A 19,018-nucleotide genomic window follows, 5' to 3' on the forward strand; every position below is an offset into this window, starting at 1 on the left:
AATCAAATCCCTTATGATTATACAGTGGAAGTGACAAATAGATTCAAGAGATTAGATGCGGTAGCCAGAGTGCCTGAAGAACTATCAGAGTTTTGTAACATTGTACAGGAGGTGGTGACCAAAATCATCCCCAAGAAATGCAAGAAGGCAAATTGTTTTTCTGAGGAGGCCTTAAAAATAGCTGAGAAAATAAAAATGAAAAGTAAAGGAGAAAGGAAAAGCTATATTCTACTTAATCCAAGTTCCAGAGAATATGAAGGAGACATAAGAAAGCCTTCTTAAGTGAAAAACACAAAGAAATAGAAAAAAACAATAGAATGAAAAGACTAGAGATCTCTTCAAGAAAATTAGAGACACCAAGGCAACACTTCACGCAAAGATGGGCACAACAAAGGACAGAAATGGTATGGACCTAATGGAAGCAGAAAAGATTAAGAAGAGGTGGCAAGAATACACAGAAAACCTATACAAAAACGTCTTAATGAGCTGGATAACCACAAAGGTGTGGTCACACACCTAGAACCAAACATTCTGCAGAGTGAAGTCAAGTGGACCTTTTTTTTTTTTTTCAGCTTTTACTTTTATTTTTTTAATTTTTATTTACTTATTTTTTTACTGTACAATATTGTATTGATTTTGCCATACATCAACATGAATCCACCACAGGTGCACATGTGTTCCCCATCCTGAACCCCTCTCCCTCCTCCCTCCCCATACCATCCCTCTGGGTCATCCCAGTGCACCAGCCCTGAGCATCCTGTATCATGCATCGAACCTGGACTGGCAATTCGTTTCATATATGATATTATACATGTTTCAACGCCATTCTCCCAAATCATCCCACCCTCTCCTTCTCCCACAGAGTCCAAAAGACTGTTCTATACATCTGTGTTTCTTTTGCTGTCTCGCATACAGGGTTATTGTTACCATCTTTCTAAATTCCATATATATGTGTTAGTATACTGTATTGGTGCTTTTCTTTCTGGCTTACTTCACTCTGTTTAATAGGCTCCAGTTTCATTCACCTCATTAGAACTGATTCCAATGTATTCTTTTAAATGGCTGAGTAATACTCCATTGTGTATATGTACCATTGCTTTCTTATCCATTCAACTGCTGATGGACATCTAGGTTGCTTCCATGTCCTGGCTATTATAAACAATGCTGCGATGAACATTGGGGTACATGTGTCTCTTTCAATTCTGGTTTCCTCAGTGTGTATGCCCAGCAGTGGGATTGCTGGGTCATAAGGCAGTTCTATTTCCAGTTTTTTAAGGAATCTCCACACTGTTCTCCATAGTGGCTGTACTAGTTTGCATTCCCACCCACAGCATAAGAGGGTTCCCTTTTCTCCACACCCTCTCCAGCATTTATTGCTTGTAGACTTTTGGATTGCAGACATTCTGACTGGCGTGAAGTGGGGGGTGGTCCTAAGATGGCAGAGGAATAGGACGGGGAGACCACTTCCCCCCCCCCACAAATTCATCAAAAGAACATTTAAATGCTGAGTAAATTCCACAAAACAACTTCTGAATGCTGGCATAGGACATGAGGCACCCAGAAAAGCAGTCCATTGTCTTCAAATGGACCTTATAAAGCATTACTATGAACAAAGCTAGTGAAGATGATGGAATTCCACCTGAGCTATTTCAAATCCTAAAAGATGATGCTGTTTAAAGTGTTGCACTCAACATGGCAGCAAATTTGAAGAACTCATCACTGGTCACCGGACAGGAAAAAGTCAATTTTCATTCCAATCCCAAAGAAAGGCAACACCAAAGACTGTTCTAACTACCATGCAATTGCATTCATTTCACATGCTAGTAAGGAAATGCTATCCTTTAAAATAGGCTTCTTAAAGCTCAACATTCAGAAAAACGAAGATCATGGCATCTAGTCCCACCACTTCATGGGAAATAGATGGGGAAACAGTGGAAACAGTGGCAGACTTTATCTTTTTGGGCTCCAAAATCACTGCAGATGGTGATTACAGCCATGAAATTAAAAGATGCTTACTCCTTGGAAGGAAAGTTATGACCAACCTAGATAGCATATTGAAAAGCAGAGACATTACTTTGCAAACAAAGGTCCATCTAGTCAAGGCTATGGTTTTTCCAGTGGTCATGTATGGATGTGAGACTTGGACTGTGAAGAAAGCTGAGCGCCGAAGAATTGATGCTTTTGAACTGTGGTGTTGGAGAAGACTCTTCGAGAGTCCCTTGGACTGCAAGGAGATACAACCAATCCGTTCTGAAAGAGATCCGCCCTGGGATTTCTTTGGAGGGAATGATGCTGAAGCTGAAACTCCAGTACTTTGGCCACCTCATGCGAAGAGCTGACTCATTGGAAAAGACTGATGCTGGGAGGGATTGGGGACAGGAGAAGGGGACGACAGAGGATGAGATGGCTGGATGGCATCACTGACTCAGTGGACGTGAGTCTGGGTGAACTCCGGGAGTTGATGATGGACAGGGAGGCCTGGCGTGCTGCAATTCATGGGGTTGCAAAGAGTCGGACACGACTGAGTGAATGAACTGAACTGAACTGAACTGAAAATAGGCTTCAACAGTACTTAACTGAGAAATTCCACATGTACATCCTGGGATCAGTCCTATTTAATTCCTGCAGAGGAACCAGAGACCAAATTGTCAACAACCATTGGATCATAGAAAAAGTGGGTTCTTAAATGTTACTATGTTTAAGAGCCACTTGGAGAGATTGTCAAGAATGTCTGGGGGTGGGGGGTGGATGCAGGAATTCCCCACAGACATTCTCATTCAGTAGGTCTGAAATAGGATCCAGGAATTTCCCCTTTAAACAAAGACCACATTGCTTATGAGGCAGTAATTCACCAAGCCAAACTTTGAGAAAAGCTGTTTTTATCAATGAAAATAGAAGGAAAATAAAATAATAAAACATTCAGATAGTGTAGATGAAGTTTTTCACATGCCCTCTCCACCTCATCCTTTTTCTCCTTCTCCTAAAGATTTGCACCTACACTTCCTAGCCAAGGAGGTTGCCCCATGAATTGTAGGCCCTTGCTTTAACCAAATTGTTCAAGTCTCTGAAATCAGATAGAGGACACCCTTACTCCACTTCTACTACACACATATTCTACTCTTGAGGGCTATTGTATTTGGCAGTGAAAGAAGTATTCTAGTGTTTGGGAAAAAGAAATTTAAAAGGTGTGAAAGACCTTGCTAAGTGAGTTGTGTTTAAAAAATATTCAAGTATTGCTCATGCCTTTGTAACATTTTTTTGTAAGCTACAAAGTGCTTTACACAATATTTTTTTCCAGGCTACCTATATTGGATAGAATGGTTTCCACCCAAATCCTTGTTTGCATAGAACCTCAGATTGAGACTTTATTTGGAAGTCAGGTATTTACAGATTTAGTTAGTTAAAATGAGGTCATAAATCTTACCATATCAAAATGGACTCCAATCCAATGAATAATGTCCTTATAAGAAAAGAAAATAGAAACACATCAATGAGATGAACCCATAAAAGGAGAAGCACATGTGATGATGGGATAGATACATCAGTGATGCATCTACAAGAAAAAGAATGCCCCAAACTGCTGGTATTCCCCGAAACTGGGAAGAGACATGGGATGGCTTCTCCTCCAGAGTCACCACCAGGAACTCATTGATTTTGTTCCTGACTCCTGACTTCTTGACTTTGGACTTCTGGCTTCTAGAACTGTGAGAGAATAAATTTCTGTTGTTTTAAGCTACTTGTGTTAGTTGCTCAGTCATGTCTGACTCTTTGTGACCCCATGGACTGCAACCATGGGGCTCCTCTGTCCATGAAATTCTCCAGGCAAGAATCCTGGAGTGGGTAGTCATTCCCTTCTCCAGGAAATCTTCCTGACCCAGGGATTGAACCCAGGTGTCCCACATTGCAAGCAAATTGCTATGAGGGAAGCCCTTTAAGCTACCTAGTTTGAGGTAATTTGTTACAGTAGCCCTAGAAAGATAGTATACGACATTTCCAGTCTCACTTCACTTTATTCCCTTATGCTTATATTCTTAGAAAGCAGCCTCCATGTTTTGCCTTCCTCTAGTCACCCTCCTGGAAGTGTTTTCCCTTTTCTTTCGCAGTCCAAATTAAAGTTATCCCTCAAGGTCCAGTTTAAATAGGACTGATACCAAAATCTTGGCTGTCTGTGCCCTGATGCCAAACATAAACACAGAGACAGAGTTATACAGGAGAAAGAACTGGTGGCTTTATTTCTTTGCCAGGCAAAGAAGGAGCACAGCAGGCTCATGCTTCAAGAGCTGTGCCTCCTTTCCTGGGGAATAGGAAGAGGTTTTTATAGGCAGGACTGGTGGTCAGGGGTAGGTGACAAGGATCAAGACAATGACAGGCTTTCATTCTTCTGATGGGTTGGCGGTGAGGTAAGTAGGAGTCTGCATTATCAACCTTCAGGTTCAAATGGTCTGGGGTCTGCATGCTTGCGGACAGCGTAACAGTTCTCCTACCTGGAGGGGTTTTCAGTATCTGCAGAATAGCTTAAAGACATTGTCTGTTTTACCTTGCCCCAGGGCTGCTCTTGTCTGTTTCTCCCTAGTCTTGCATCCCCTCCTTTGCCTAATTAACAACTGCTTGAATCTGCCCACTGGGACTCAGGGAAGGTCATGGAGGCTGAAGGAAGGCTGTTTCCTGTATTCAAAGAAATGGGGAACACAGAAAGTCTTTGTGCCCTGGAGACCCATGGGGCCCTGCTCAGTATCACGACTTTTTCTATAAAACTTTCCCTTGTCACTCACCTCAAAGTCAAATGTTTCAGATATTTTCTCTGAATAACTATGTAGTTGTGGTTTAGTCACTTAGTTGTGTCTGATTCACACAGCTCACCAGGCTCCTCTGTCCATGGGATTTCCCAGGCTAGAATATTGGAGTGTGTTGCCATTTCCTTCTCCAGGGGATCTTCCTGACCCAAGGATAGAACCCACATCTCCTGCAAGTCTCCTGAATTGCAGGCAGATTCTTTACTGCTGAGCCATGGGGGAAGCCCAAATAGTAAGCACTATTTGAACAAACTATTGATTATGTAAACATGTCTTAGCATTATGACACTCTTTATTGACTTGAACTATGAGTTAAATCATAATTTGGTTATTTAAATGTTTTGGCTTTATATTTTATCTCCTCAATTAGTTTATAAATTGTGAGTAAGAGAAGTTTGGCCTTTGCCTTTGGCTCCTGGGAAGTAGCCTCTAAACCCTTGGAATATCTCCCTTGATTAGAGTGTTTTTATTTACTTGGGGCCTTGGGCCAAACCTGATAATCTATGCTAACAGTTCGATGTATGATGAGGGGCCTTGGGCCACATGGTTTCAGCTTAACCTCTGCAGGGAATGGAGACTAAGCTTAGCTACATGGGTGATGACCAGGCCTCAGTAAAAACTGCAGACTCCAAGATTCAAATGAGCTTCCCTTGTTGGCAGTATTCCATGTATATTTTTCACATATTGCTGGGAGAAATCGGTACCTGAATCTATGGGGAAAAGACAGCTGACGCCCCAAGCCTTAGTGCCTCCTGGACTCAGTTCTACACAGCACTTCTCTCTGCTGATTTTAATCAATATCCTTTGGTTTTATTGCATTAGTAAACTGGAAACATGAGTTTCACTGCTATCTGAGTTCAGGGAATTCTGCTAATAAATTATTCAACTTGAGAAAGGTCTTGGGGACCTTGAACTTCCCATTAGCGTGAGAAGTGAGGCTAGTCTTGGGGACTTCTGACCCCTGCAAACACTAATAAAGGAAAAGGACTGGACTGTGTCATATTAATATGACATAAATAACCTTACTTATGGTTATTTATGATATAAATATTATGATATAAATAGCCATAACACAGAACAGAGTTTAGTATACATCATTGAATTATTTAATTCTAGTAGCAATTTGCTGTTTAATTTCTTCTCCAAACTCTCTGCCGATAGCATATCACATAAAGATGACTACTTAAACACAGGGCAGTGAAGAGGGAAAAGGGAAAGTGATTTGAGAAAATGTGCTAAGTGAAAAGAATTCTATATGATAATAACCATGACCATTTACTGAGAATATATGAAGCACCAAGTATAGCTGTTGGTCTTTCACTTGCAAAACCTCTTAATTCTCACAGAAACCAATGGAAGTTTTATTGTTTTTACCTCTTTCGCAGGTGAGAAAAACAGATACAAAACTTTTAGCTAGTGTGCGTACTTAATCCACTAATATTAACCTTTGAAACAATCCTGAATCCCTTATCTTCTTCTAGCCACCAGCCGATTCCTCTGTGCTGCCTCACAGCCAACATCACAGAAAAACTTCTCCAAGTTGACGGCATCCCACATCTCCACCTCCTCACTTCTCACATATTCCTTCACTCACTCCAGCCTACTTATCTACACCTTTCTGTCAAATTTGTTTTGTCAAGGTCTCCAAGTACCCTCATGTTGCTAAATCCAGCAGAAGTGCCCCTGTTATCATCATACTACATCTCACAGTGTATCATGTCCTCATTTTTTAAGTAGTTTTTTTCTCTTCTGACGTTTTTATGCCACTCAATGATCCTAATCAGTCTCTTTTGTTCCTTTACCTAAACTTACTTTCCAATGTTGGCGTGACCCAGGGCTCCCTTCGTGGCCCGATTCTATGTGTACTATCTCCTTAGGTGGTCTCATTCCCTCATTTGAAAACATCTATATGCTTATGATGCCTAAATCTAGAAAAGCAGCCACCCTGACATCTCCATGGTGTTCCAGGCTCAAAAATCCATGTTTCATATCTATTGTCGAGTCATCATCATCGTGTGAAGGAGCCTATAGATATGGAAACAGTGGAAGCTTACTCCCCTGGTGCCTCTGTGGCTTGGTGTGGCATCAAAGGAAAATGCTTTCCTGCTCTAATCATCACCCAGGATATTTATGTTCAACTAGAGTAGATAAAAGCTTTGAGTCAACACAATTGTTTTTTAATAATTCATGTACAGTGCATGTATGTACATGCTTGATAAATTGAGATTTTATGGAACATTTCATAAATTTTGACTATTTAGATTCAATTCAATTTTCTACAAATCTATGTGACAGCTAAACCAAGTCACCTGTTTTGATCTCAGTTTTAGAATACGTCTTCTCAGTCTCCAGATTTCAACTCAAATGTCATCCCCTCATCAGGGCTTTTCCTGACCCCTACCCCAACTGAACTGGGAGCCCTTCCCCACCCACCACCACCCCGTTACTCTGTATCATGTGAATTTGCTTACTTCCTTTACAAACCTTATCATATCTGTACTATTTTTGGTCATCTGTCTATGTTTACCCTCGTCTTTCACTATTAGAGTATGAGCTTGAAGGAATAGTTTTCTTGTCTGTCTTACTCACTACTGTACCTCAGCACCTATAGCAGCATCTGGCCCACAGCTGGCTCTCATAATTAATTGGTTCAGTTAATTTGCTTTACTAAACACCTATGCCAGGGTTTGAACTTGAGTTGAACTTGGCTTCAGAACCCAAGTTCTTAAATACACTGCTTGACTAACATTTCAACTGAAGCAAGTGACAATAGATATAAAAGATGATAAAAGTTGGCTTCAGTCAAGAAAGATTTCTTGGAGAAATTGTGAATGATTAGATAGAGGGGGAAAAAAAAAATAAAGGAGAACGTTCCAGACCAGGTGAACACACAGAATTAGAAAGAAGCTGAATCTAAGAAGTGAATGAGAAGGAAAGCTTAATTATAATTATAATGGAATTGGTATTGAACACTCACAGCATAACCTTTTGGTGGGAAAGTTTAATTCAATCCCAGTTTTTCCCAGTTTTCACGCCAAATTTAAGTTCTTTGGGGGCTGATAAAAACATATACATAGACCTAAAACCCAGTAACTTGGACTCTTATTCTTTATTAATGTTTGCTTTTCGCTATGCTGTAATAACGTGGTGGATACCTGGTAGAAAGAGCAGTGGGAATTAGGTGCCAGTGTGGGGACAAGAACCGAAGAAACAAAACATTTTCACTTTGCAAATAAGTTGATTTAAGCATTCTCCAAATGTTGTACCTTATATATTTTCATCTTGCTTCCAAGAATATGCCACTCATTTTGAAGTCTAGTGTTGTTAAATAAGAAAGCTTAATTAATATATAGGAAAAAGTATTATTCACCTCACTCAAATGCTTAGAAAAATATACTTAGCTATGATTCACAAAGGAAGCTGAGGGCCAACTGCAAACTATAACTCCCACTCAGAGATAATGAAGCATGAAATGGCACTTTAGAATTACAATTACATTGAGAGAAAGTGCCTTAAACTCAAGAAAAAAAAATGTATTGAAATGTTAAGCAAAACTACATAGAGTATGTTCTCATAGGTTATTAGCCAACAAATTATATGTTGTTTACATGGGTTATTTTCTTTCCAGTTTATGTGAATCTTTGCTTTTCCTAAATGTTGTAATATTTCTTAATAATTTCTTATGAGAACAATCTATTGATTTATGTGATTTAAAATTATTTTCAGAAAGAAATATACCTCAGCCTAGAGTTTCATTACATCAGGTAGCTATTGTGGTCAAATTCTAAATATATGTTCCTTTGAATTCCCCTCACAAAACATTTCAGACCTCTGCTTCTTGAATTGCTATGTATTTTTTATGTTTTCATTTGAATTTGTTTATTTTCTATTCTATCACTAACCTGAAAACTTTAGCTGTTCCTTAACTTTTCCCAAATATTGAATAAATTTTCTCATGATCCAATAAGTATATGATTCATATATACAAAGCCCAAAGGAACTATTCATAGCCTCTGATATTAAGTGTTATTTAAGAAATAAAGAATAAAGTATCTTTATTCAAATATTTTATTTAACTCCGAAGTATATCATGATAAGCCTACAAACTAATATTATTCTTATTCTTCTTGATGTTGCTGTTATGATTATATAAAATTACCCATATCCATTCATGAATTTTGCTGATTTAAAAAATGCATGAGAATAATGTATTTTGCATAGTAGAATATTTAAAAAATTAATAGTGATTTTATTTTTCTCCCTAAATAACAGGAAATGTTTCCAGTTATTTTTTAGAGTAGGACATTTGGTACAGATAATGTTGCTATAGCAACTTTAGAACAGGCTTAATTTGGGCCACAGTGAGTGCACCCACTTGTTTTAAATTCATCATTCAGTCTAATCTAGCATTTACATGAAGAATTCCATTTACAAATTCTGCAGCAAGAGTGCCAATTTGGAAAGTTGTTTAGGGATACTATGCCTCATATTTTCGCTTGCAGTCATGGCATTTATTAAGAGCTTATATCACAGTACCAAGAGCTCTAATATTTATTAGTAATGTGCTTAGTTGCTCAGTCATGTCTGACTCTTTGAGACTCCAAGGATTGTAGCCCTCCATGCTCCTCTGTCCATAGGGATTCTCCAGGCAAGAGTACTGGAGTGGGCTGCCATACCCTCCTCCAGGGGATCTTCCCGACCCAGGGATTGAACCCAGGTCTCCTTCATTACTGGTAGATTCTTTACCATCTGAGCCATGAAGAAAGCCCAGTGTTTATTAAGGAAAAAATAAAACCTTTCTCCAATTGTACTCAAGATTAGAAGCTTTGAAGATCTTTTTAACCTTAGCAGATCTCTGAAAATATTTTGACACTAAAATACATTTTACTTTCTAGTGTTAAGCCTTATAAAATCTTGGAAAAGAGATTGTATTGTAATTGCTTGGAGAAAGAAATTTTAGCTTACTCTGCATTAGCTTATTTCTACTGTTATGATACCATGTAGATATAAGAATCTTGACAGGATTTACACACATTTAGGATCAAGATGTCTTCAGATGAGGACACAAGGGCTTCCCAATTCTAGGATAGAGTGCTGAATGCAATGGACTTTAGATTTCAATCTTATAAAAGCTGAAGCCTTTAACTTATGATGCCAAGTAAGATTCATTCTTTGTTACAAATGAGGTATTGCCCTTGAGATAGCAAATATCTTCACTTCCTTTACCTCTTCCTGGAATTTATTTCCTGTGCTATTATGTTAGGATTCAGCTCAAATATTAGGCTATCTACCAAACCTTTCTTGATTTGCACTGCTGAATTACCCTCTTCTCCAGAACATTGGGTCCAGACTGGGCTCTGCTATTTTATATCTTATTTGCATATTTCTCATTACTAGGTGGAGAGTTCCACAAGGAACACTTGCTTAAGCTTAGTGTCTTCCTTCCCCCAAACCAAAACAAATTCAACAAACATTTGTTCTATTGAATCAACACAGGGCTATTGACCACTTATCAACCATAATAAATAAGTGTTCTGGACTTACTAATTTTCATTTGGGACAATCTATTCTGTAATGATATGTGAGAGACTAAGGCAGTAAATGGGATGGGTAACTCTATACTTTTGCCTCCCAAGAACTTTGAAGATTAATGAGATGACAACACAGTTTCATTTGATACAAAAGGAAGGTGATGAAACTTCAGTAGAAAAGTATCTATATTAATGAGGAAATATGTTTCATTTAAACACTGAAAATTGTAAGTTTGGAATTTCCCTTACTAGAGTCCCAGAATAGTCTTGCTGCTATTTTAGGGGCTTGCACTTCTGTTTCAAAAATTAATCCTAGGTCAAGATTCTCCCTAGCCTATATGAGGTAAATAAGTAATTGTTCTTTTTTTTTTTTTAAGCTCTACAGAAAATAGATACTTTCTCATCTTTCTGGGAACATTATCCATTGCCTCATGTGTTAGTCACTCAGTCATATCTGACTCTTTGCAACCCCATGGGCTCCAATATCTGTGGAATTCTCCAGGCAAGAATACTGCAGTAGGTTGCCATTCCCTTCTCCAGGAGATCTTCCCAACCCAGGTATCGAACCTGGGTCCCCTGCATTGCAGGTAAATTCTTTACCATCTGAGCCACCAGGAAAGCCCCCAGTGTATGCAAATAAATAAAAAACTAGAATGTAATACATATAAAGTATATTAATTAATTAACATATATTGATCACTTATCATATTCCAGACACCATTCTAAACATGTTCAGTGTTATCATATTAAGCATGTTCCAATCATGGGATTCTCAGTGTGATTGTGTTTTTTACCAGTTCATTGCCTTTTCAACTCAAAATCACCCCTTCATTCCCTGTTCTGAAAAAAATAGAGCTGAACCCTTTAAATATTTTTCCTTTGCAAAGTGGCACAAGATTAAGCATTAAATGGAGTTGGGGGCCACTGAGAGAAGAAATGATGTTTCTGTTCCTGAGTCTAGTGTGCTCGCCTTGCCGTGCTTCTTCAGTGAGCACACTTCTGGCGTCTGACTCCTGCCATGTGCAGCAGCTCACAGGACCAGTGTCCAGAATTTTCCCCCAACACCCCCGAGACTTATCTTCCCAGCCAAGCATGATGGTGGAAGCATCTCCCTAGGGATGACTTCCCCTGGTACCTTCTCAGGCCACTGTGCAGGCCTCTGTGCATCCCACACATTCCATTGTTCTCCCTGGGTGCTGTATCTCAGCCTTCAAGTCGTAACTGCTCCTTAGGAACTGTTGTTGCTGTATTCTGTAGAGTTCTCTTCTTGCTAGCCAATCCTCTGTTACCTCCAACCCCCTGTAAAGTTAATAAACCTTATTCAAATATTTGTGAGGTTTCTGTCTCATGCCTGCAATCTCACTAACACAGTGCCTTCATGAGGTAGCAACTTGTAAGCCTATTTTATTGATAGAAACAGGCTGAGAGAATAACTTTTCCAATATCATATAGGTAATAAGTGGAAGAATGGAGATTGAATCTATTTTTTTTTCTAGCTTCATAGCTCAAATCACCATTTATGACCAAGAATAATTAAAAATAGCTTCCCATTTTATTCTCAGAAATGTCCCAGTTTGTCTGATAAATTACATAGCTATCCTAATTAAACTATTTCTCGTTTTGTTTAAATCAGCAATTTTCAAGCCTTAACCTCATGACTTAAATAAGAATGAAAATCACATGCATGTCACATTCTCTGTTCACTTCCTTTAACCTCCTTCTCTCACACTCAAGAAAGCACAGGCCAAGACAAATTCTAGAATGTTAATAGAGAGATAACATTGAATCAACTCAAATTTATTATAAAGGCAAGTCTTCCACATATTTTGGTATTTTGTCAACTCTGTGTGTGTGTGTGTGTGTGTGTGTGTGTGTGTGAGTCACTTCAATCATGCCTGACTCTTTGCAACTGCATGGACTGTTGCCTGCCAGGCTCCTCTGTCCATGGAAATCTCCAGGCAGAAATACTGGAGTGGGTTGTCATTGCCTTCTCCAAAGGATCTTCCCAACCAGGAGATTGAATCCTGGTCTCTTATACTGCAGACAGATTCTTTACTGTCTGAGCCATCAAGGAAGCCCTATTTTGTCTACTATCAGTAATTAATTCCTTATGATATATTACAGCTGATCAAGACACAAAATGGGTTATTCTAACCCATTCACTAAGGAAACATCCTCATATGTAAGCTAAAGCTCTTCAATTGCTTTGTATAATATACAATGAATTATGTATAGTATATGAATTGTTAATAATTATAGGTATGCTTTATTAATATACAAAGTGAATTGCTTTATTAGTATATTTTAAAAAGAGTTGATTACTCCAAGAGTGCCAAGTTATATCTCAAGCAGGACAATTGCTTTGAAGCTTTATTGCTGTTCTGAATATTAACTTTTTACATGTAAATAACTCAAGAGTAGGGACTCTAGATAGCAAACGCACACGAAACTGGGCATCTCACCAAGAACATCCTACAAGAAATTAAAAGAAATGTGACAGAACCTTGCTTTTCCATCTTCATATAAACTACTAACATTTTTTCCCAATAAGCCAGGAATGAAGATTCGTTATCTAAGAATTTTCAAAGCTTTCCTAAGGCTATAAAACACAGTTTTTTTCTTCCAAGTTACATCTGATGACAAATATTTGAACACCACTGAAGCTATAGTTCCCTGTCCAAAGTTTAGAGACCAGAAGTTTCAGAAAAGGGATTAAATGTGTGGTAAAAGCAGAGACATTACTTTGCAAACAAAGGTCCGTCTAGTCCAGGCAATGTTTTTTCCAGTAGTCATGTATGGATGTGAGAGTTGGACTGTGAAGAAGGCTGAGCGCCGAAGAATTGATGCTTTTGAACTGTGGTGTTGGAGAAGACTCTTGACAGTCCCTTGGACTGCAAGGAGATCCAACCAGTCCATTCTGAAGGAGATCAGCCCTGGGATTTCTTTGGAGGGAATGATGCTGAAGCTGAAACTCCAGTACTTTGGCCACCTCATGCAAAGAGTTGACTCATTGGAAAAGACTCTGATGCTGGGAGGGATTGGGGGCAGGAGGAGAAGGGGACGACAGAGGATGAGATGGCTGGATGGCATCACTGACTCGATGGATATGAGTTTGAGTGAATTCCGGGAGTTGGTGATGGACAGGGAGGCCTGGCGTGCTACGATTCATGGGGTCACAAAGAGTCGGACACGACTGAGCAACTAAACTGAACTGAAGCATATGAAATGTGTAAGGCACTGACAATTTCAGACTCCTATTTGGAGTTAGGAAAAGTACTTGGGAATCTAATCTTGTCATTTTAAGGATCATGTGGGCCCATGTGTTTGAGTGGGGATTAAAGACTGACATTGGGCCTTAACTTCACCAAGAGTCTCTCCTCAAACAGCTATGACCCATCATTCTTGAGGCCTTGCCTGCAGACTTCTCAACGAGGCTTTGGCATGCGTGAGCCACTGCATCTGCTTGCTGCATACTAGTGAGCTCTGCCTCCCTTAAGATATTTAAGACCTATCACAGAGGCACCAGCTGCCTGACCACAAAAGAATGCTAATGAAGACTGTAGAAGCAGGTTCAGGAAAGATTACGGAAATTGTTTACAGAAGGCTTAAAATGGATGTTATACTAAATGCTCACCTGGATTTCCTTCCATTGCTTCTAGAAATCAGATACTGTTGCTCATGTGGCTATGTAGTATCATTTGGCAATTTGGGTTCTCTCTAGATATTACAGATATTCTATTCTTTTCTTGAATCACAAAAGAACTGGTTGACAGGACTGACTATGGCTTGAATGCTTACCAGTGTATCTCCAGTTCTAGAGCTCCCGTTTTCAGCTGGAATATTCATTTGAAAAAGACTGCATGTTTTGCTTAGTGAATGTTTGTGCTGATTACAATGTGAGAGTTTACTTCTATGGTTACACAACCTTATTTTCACAGTATGTATTTTTGAACACAAGGCCATAATACACTCATAATAACAAATTACGCGTGCAGTGACAAAACATTATATGCACCTTTTACAGATATTTGTTGCTGGTAAAGTGTTTATTCATAAAGATCCTTGCATATTTAGAGCTATTATTTCTGCAAATTACAATCAACAATTTTTCAAGAGAAAATAGGAAATCCATGTTATAGACCGTATACAGAATAATAAGTTTAAATAGCATAACAAGCACTAGTGAATTTACCCCAAGGCAGTCAGAAGATACTAAAATAAAACTCAAGCTGGATTTGAATTTTTGAAAAGAGTCATTTGCCTTTTAGTCCTCTGTAAATTAATGAATTCTTTCTTGATTATAGAAGAAATAAAACTAGGGAAAGCTGCTGTATGTGCTTCTCCCATACTTTTACTGAGGGGACAAGAGCATTGCCTCCAGCCCATTTGCGATCCCTCAGTCTGGTACTCAGGCAGTACCACTTTTTTGTTGGTTTCTTTATGTCAATGTCAGAGCCATGTCTGGATGCTCCAAGCCTTTCAGCCAGTAGCAACATACAAGGAAAAGATGAAGGAAAATTTTTAGAATGTATGATATAAGTAACACTGGTATGGGTTTGAGGCCTCTGAGGTATGAATACTTAAGCTGTTCAAGGAGCTGAAAAAGAAACAAGCAAGTGTTAAGTAATGAAAACTTTCAATAATTAACAGTCCCACCACCTTGGCTGTAACAGGCAAAATATTCTGCATGCTATTATATATCCTGTGATTCATCCCATCCCCCATGAGACAGAGATTAATGCTGCAATACCAAAGAAGGAAAATGTGATTACACCAGATTTTATTGTAATACCATTATCGATTTGTTGCCATAATAATGTAGGATGCACATTGCTTTACTCTAGTAAGTTTTTATTTTTCTACATTTTCCCCTAGAGATTTGAGAATCTCTATGTCTATAAAATTGCAACCTTGAGTCTGCAATTGGAAAGGCCTATCTATTGTTCTAAAGTTACTTTTAATCTTACTATACAGGTAGGAATAAACTATCATCGTAATAGAATGCTGATCCTTAGGACTATAAATTTTCCATCACTGGGCTCTTGCCTTGAGTGTGCCTTATTGTGTCAGGTGTATCTGGTCACACCCTGAGATTTGTCCTCCATCTTAGTCATTTTTATTCATGGGATGAAATGGATTCTGCAGTATTATAGATTTCCAACTTAACCAAACAGCAGTGAAGACTGCCTTCCTCATACCACTCACTTTAAAATAGAAAACATATTTCAATTAGTCTTATTAAAGTAAAACCAGAACACTTTTGACTTTTTAGATGTTTCTACTGTCCCAGCATTGATTGCATTTAAAAGATACACTTCCCTCTCACATTTTTGTTTGTTCATTTGCCAATACTAGTATTTTGTTAATATAATCAAACTTCTTCATAAATTATTACCTAATATACGGATTCGGACATCTTCTTTATGTAATAGGCACCTTGGGTGACATAAAAGGGGACACAAAATAGCTTCCTGGGTAGCTCAGCTGGTGAAGAATCCACCTGCATTGCAGAAGACCCTGGTTTGATTCCTGGGTCAGGAAGTTCCCCTGGAGAAGGGATAGGCTCCAGTATTCTTGGTTTTCTCTGGTGGTTCAGACCATAAAGAATTTGCCTGCAATGCAGGAGAACTGGGTTCCTTCCCTGGTTTGGGAAGATCCCCTGGAGAAGGGTGTGGCAACACCCTCCAATATTCTTGCCTGGAGAATCCCCATGGACAGAGGATTCTGGCAGCTGTATAAAGTTCATGGGGTTTCAAAGAGTTGGAGAGGACTGAGCAACTAAGCACACACACAAATATTATTCCTTGCCAACTCTTCCATTTCTTACCTCTCTTTCACTAGGCCAGTTCATCTGTTCTCATGGCTTGTATACTACCCACATGGGGATAGTTTCCAAGCTTGTGTCTCTGGCTCAAATCTCTTCTGACTTCAGACTCTTATATGGTTAACATAGCATCTCAAAGCTATCTCACACTTCACACATTCAAAGTGAAACTCTTGGTTTCCCTTCAAACCTGCTTCTCCTCTTCTTCCTCATCTCAATAAATGTCATTACTACCCACCCTGCTGTTTATGCCAGAAAGCTGGGGATTATGCTTCCCCTCATTCCCCACATCCATCCATCAGCAAGTTCTAATGGTTCTCTCCAACAAACGTGTTCCAAACCCATCCACTCTACTCCGTACCCAGACCCACAACTCCTGCCCAGGCTTCCAGCTGGAGGCTGCTAACTGCTCCCCCAGGACCCGCCCCACCCCCATGCTGTCCTCTAATCCATTCCCCCATGTAAGAAATAAATATTCTTTTAAAACATAATTTAGATTATGTCACATCTCATTTCACTTAGAAAATAATGAAAAAAGTTTGGTGTTATATTCAGAATCGAAGCGAGATTTCTTATCCTGGTTTACGAAGCCTGGCCCTGCCCACCTCGGCGACATGACTTGCTGTCATTTGTCCTTTGCCACATGTGCAGGAGCCACCCACCGTCTCCCTCCAGGGTCTGTGAATGTGCTATTCCCTGGCTGTGAATGTTCTTCTTTCTGCTCTTTGAAGCCTGGCTCCTTTTCACCCTCCGGGTCTCAGTTAAGTATCACCTGCTTAAAGAAGTTTTCTTCTTCACCGCCTTGCTTCAATCTCACCCCAGTCTTCTACATCACCACCAGTATTTCCTTTCACAGCACCCCCTCTATATCTTTCATACACTTTCAAAACTCTGTGATGATTCATTTAACTTATTTACTTTTAATTGTCCATCCCTCTCTCCAGACTAAAAGTTCACTTATAGCAAGGATATTGTCTACCTTGTTTCTCTTTATAGACCTAGAGCCTAACACAGTGTCAATCACATAAGAAATGGTCAAGAAATGGACATACTACCATTTACCTGGATCATCACTTACTATCAATATACTCTTATTTATTGCTGCCTATTCATTTCTGGCCCCATCATCTATTTCACATCCTTAGTTCAAAATAAACATTCAAGACTTATTTCAAGTTCTGTTACCTTACCACTATGAACTTGTAACTTTAAAAGTGCTACCTCTCTAATCTTTTAAATATTTTCTTCTATAAGTTAGCTCATGTCTTAACATACCAAGTGTATTGGTTTCTGTTCAGTACAAATGACCACAAGGGAACTTCTCTGAACGTCCAGTGGTTAAGACTCTGTTTCTGTTGCGGAGAGCACAGTTCCAACCCTGGCCAGGAAACTAGATCCCAACACAGCCAAAAAAAAAAAAAAAAAAAAAAGCAAACAAATGGGCACAAAACATCAGTGGCTTAATACAATTAAAGTATATTTCCATTCATGCTGCAAGGGTCTCTGCCCCACAGTCATCCAGGGACACAGATGTATGGCAGAGCTGCAAGTGCATCATGGAGCCTCCTCAGTTTCCATGGAGGGAAAAGAGAGAATTAGAAGCTGCACACATGTTTTCCCTTTTTCAAAATAGCATACCATACTTTCGTTCATATTTCACTGGACTGGAACTAATAGTATGTCCCTGCCTAACAGCAAGGGGCCAGTAAGTGAAAAACTCAGGGAGAATTCCTTTCTCAGACACTCCTGCCGTACCATCAAAATGGCATCACTAACAATCTTCAAGAAATTAGAATTCTTTGCTTTTCTATTGTAGGTTCAGGATGTGTGTATATATGTGTTTGTATATATGTATTGCTCACCTTAAATATACATTACTTATTTATAATGTAATTCAATTTAGATGGGAGTGTTTGTATTGACATGAGCAGTTAATATGCACAACTCACATGGAACAAAACCTTAAAAAGATCCTGTGTTTCGTAACATACTGTGTAAATTAATATAATAAAAGCAAAAGCGTAACTGTGGGTGAGAATAATAGAAGTAAGGAAAATGAAAAGAATGTTTTATTCAGCCATAAAAATAAATACTATCTCAAGGGTAATTTGTTCTTTCAATCTGACAAAAATATATATACATAACCATGTACATACAAGTAAAAAGTTTCAACAGATCCCCATTTCTCTCTAGATCAGAAACTTTTCACTAAAACTGTCAAAAGTCTTCTGTCAGTTAACTACACCTTATCTACTCTACCTTTTCAAAAATAAATCTTTTATTTGTGCTTAAAAAAAAAAAGCACAATTGGCTTAGCAATAGCAATGGAAACCTGAAAAATAGTTGGTCTCTGACCTCAAGAATTCCATTTAATGAGAGAAGGCTGGCTTGTAAATGGTTAAGTACAGTATGATAAAGCTTATAGTCAAAGTATCTGCAAGTGCTATAGGAACAGGGAAGAGAGATAGAGGCGGCTTCATGGAAGTGGCAACATTTGACCAGAAACTTAATGAATGATTTGGGGAAAGTGGGAGTGGGCAATCCAGTTCAAAAATCACTGTACCAACCAAGAAGTTTGTGCCCAATTACACTGCATATCAAGATAAATCTCATGCACACATCTTTAGTCAGGTCGCTTGTGCTGGGGAGCAGTCCAAAAAGATCCTGGCAGCCCTGATAAGCAATTTGTTAGATATAGAAAAAGGTTGCAACAAAGGTCCATCTAGTCAAAGCTATGGTTTTTCCAGTAGTCATGTAAGGATGTGAGAGCTGGACTATAAAGAAAGCTGAATGCCAAAGAATTGATGCTTTTGAACTGTGGTGTTCGAGAAGTCTCTTGAGAGTCCCTTGGACTGCAAGGAGATCCAACC

Source organism: Capra hircus, chromosome 2, assembly GCF_001704415.2.
Source record: "Capra hircus breed San Clemente chromosome 2, ASM170441v1, whole genome shotgun sequence".
In the NCBI taxonomy this organism is placed as follows: domain Eukaryota; kingdom Metazoa; phylum Chordata; class Mammalia; order Artiodactyla; family Bovidae; genus Capra; species Capra hircus.